The 3,218-nt window shown below is 31.0% G+C and overlaps 1 protein-coding gene across 2 annotated transcripts in view; it reads right to left on the bottom strand.

The window, feature by feature from the left end:
* Positions 1-3,218, bottom strand: part of LOC141462332 (uncharacterized) — a 29,787-nt gene that overhangs the window by 5,351 nt on the left and 21,218 nt on the right. The window lies entirely within an intron of this gene.

Below are 3,218 nucleotides of genomic sequence, written 5' to 3' on the forward strand. Positions count from 1 at the left end.
GATACGAAATGTGAAATGACAAAAATGGTATTCTTCGACCCATGTGTGTCAGTCTATTCATCCACACTTCATTTGACCTGGTTGTAGAAAAGTCAGCAAAACCAATTTAATTTATCGTGGCTACTCTTTTACACGTTCATGATAACCTTTTAAGAGTGGACCGGGTTACAAAGTCAATTTTATAAAACGAATTATCTATATTGAAAGAGTTCCATTAATAAAATTTACTTCGAAGCATTTAAATTTAATGCACTATATCTATTATTGAATCAGTATTTTTAAATTCTCTTTCTAAAATACGAGTATACCTGAATGAGCAATTAATTATATCGCATTCAAGCTATTTTACTCGCTAACACATTCAAAAATCAAAATATTTTTGTAAATTCTTTCAATCTTAAAACAAATATTTCAATTAAAAAGTGATATACATGTAAGTAAAATAAAGTAATCGCCTATTTTTTCAGATGGGGCTTAACGTCAAACTACCACGAGTTGTCGTGGACGGAGGCGATTAACAAACATACTTTACTACGAAGTTTCGATATTAAACACTAAATAAAATACAAGGCCTAAGACCGGGAATCGAACCCAGTACCAGTATACTATATTAGCTTTACAGGTCTCGCCTCTAACCGCTCGGCTACCGTGGCGCCCTGATATTTATGTATGTCTGTATTTACAATTTCAAGTTTAAAGATATATTGATTTAAGAAATTATTTATTTATTTTTTGAATTAAGTGATAAGAATATAGGTTGGATTTATTAGTACAAGTTGAACAATCATTTCTGGCTTGTTCCACCATGCTTGCCTTTCTGATTGAAGTAAAAAAGTAGAAACTTTAAAGCAAATCATCAGAGTGTTCTACTGTCAAATTACGAAAACTGAATAATCATTGAAATAACCACATTACCGCCTGTCGGATCCCGGAATTAAATTTTGTATTCGGAAGCGACAATAATTTCCAAGTTGTGTGCTTTTCATTATTATTATTTTTGCTCATATTCTGTTTATACGAGCCGTTCACAGCACAATTCCATTTAACTCCATAAAACAAAAGAAAATGGAGAAATGCTATGAAATAATGTACATTGTTTTTCAAAATTCCGTTTATAATATAAATTCAAATAAATTTACTGTTATCACTCAGCGCCTGCTACTGAATTTGAGTTGAATTATTACAAGAATTTACTTTAGAGCAAGGAATTAATCAAAATGGCTTCTGAAATAAATTATTTATTATTTAATGACCGAAAATTTTTTGTGGTTTAATGGTGTTAATCTTTATTAGTTGGGAAATTTATTATAAATATGAAAAGTTATGACTGAACTAAGTACTTCGACTCTTAAATTTAAGATATTTCAAAAATTGGAGTCAAAGACTGATAATATTTTTTTTTTTTTAATTTATACAGTCCAAAAATTATGTTTTACTAATGAAGATTATGTCCACAATTTCGTCCCGATTTCTGGGAGTAAAGGAAGGTTAATATTGGGGCTAGCTTACCTTAATGTTTGTCCCATTTAAAATCCTTTTAGAACAAATATAAGACATTACAAATACAAAGTACTGTTTTAAGTCAAAGCGTTGCTAACTCACTGTACACAAAAATGGTCCCATATCAGATTTTATAGTAAGAGATCATTGAGCATGACGTTAGATGGATTGGAAAGTAGCTCTCTCTCTGGCTGGCTTAGCTAGGAGTAGGAGAGCATTGTCCACCGCATCGTCTGAAATCACTTCCTGTCGACAAAACTGGTGAGTTAGTTGGTAAAATATTCCTACAATTTGGTCCATGCTTTTTTTTTTTTTTTATTAAATATTTCACTTAAAATTTGCTAGCTGGAACGAACCTAGTCCCTGGATGAGTGTGGCGCAAGTTTTGTCCATCCTTGGCCCATCAAATTTCGTATGGCACACCAAAAAGTTTCTAGTTTTACAAAGCATGCAGGTGGGAATTAACATTTCTTGATGTTAATTACTCTCAGTCGAAGAGGGACAAAGAATGAAGGTTATAGTTTACTTTTTTTAGTATCTTGGAAATGAAAATATTTTTTCCTGCTTCAATCATCTATTTTGAAAATTACGGCAGACCTTTCACCTAAAAAAAATGACTCCCTAGTTTGCCTTAGCGTACAGGTTACAAAACTCCGTTTTAGGTAGTTGCGATTAAGTTGGCTCAAAGTAAACTTAAGGGTTATTTACGTATGTACATTGTTCTAATGAACTTATACTGTACATGCATTGTGCACAACACTTGTTCGTAAATTTTGTTCATGTTATTAGACTTGCGTTTCCTCCTGACGCAGACTAAATAAAGTCCTTAATTTATTCATCAAATCGGCCATTCTGTACCACTGTGCGCCTTGGGTCTACAGAAACCTTTTGAAAAGCAATTTTCTTGAAAAGAATTTAAAAAAATGAAATAAACTCCAGGCCTGCATCTAAATAGTTGCCATGCAAAATGAAACGTTCAAGATATTTTACAAGCTATTTCTTCCAGCAAATCCCTAACTCTTTCTCTCTAGATAAAATGAAAATAAAAAACAATGCTGTTCAGGAATTTTAATTACAAAGTTACAGTCAGATCAATAATTAAGGCTTCATGCGAATTTTCATTTCTGAGATATTTTGTCAGATAATTGAAGCGACTTAGATCATTTACTTAAAGCTTCTTTAAACCTTCAAAAAAATATTATTTTTATTAAATTAAAATTCTTTTCGAAAGATTTACCCGGTTTCCAAATGTAAGAGATCTTAAAAATCCTGAATTCAGTTTGCTGTTAACATGTCTCTATAGAAACTGTTTTAGAAAGGTAAACAAGACTCCCTGTGAATCTAATGTTAAATATTGCTAATGGAGGGTTTATACCACTTTTGAAGTAGCAATTTAAGATATTTTGTCACTTTAACTCATATAACTTAACAGTAATAATGTGATTAATGAAAAAAGATGTTATTAATAAAACTTAAAATGAATGGAAATCAGTCTCAATGTTGAAAAGTATAATTATTCTAAATAACAAGACAGAAATCGATAAGAAAATTTCCAATAAAGGAAAATCATATGTACGGTTCCCATTATGCATAATAAATTAAATGGATAGCAATCAATTATTCATAAAAATGTATACGTGTGAGGTTTTGGCCATCAAAGGGAATTTTTATTAACCAATCTTCCAAAACAATATCTGATTTTGCTAGTCAATATTTGC

Source organism: Rhodnius prolixus, unplaced genomic scaffold (genome assembly GCF_049639745.1).
Source record: "Rhodnius prolixus isolate KJV_2025 unplaced genomic scaffold, Rpr scaffold_36, whole genome shotgun sequence".
Taxonomy (NCBI): domain Eukaryota; kingdom Metazoa; phylum Arthropoda; class Insecta; order Hemiptera; family Reduviidae; genus Rhodnius; species Rhodnius prolixus.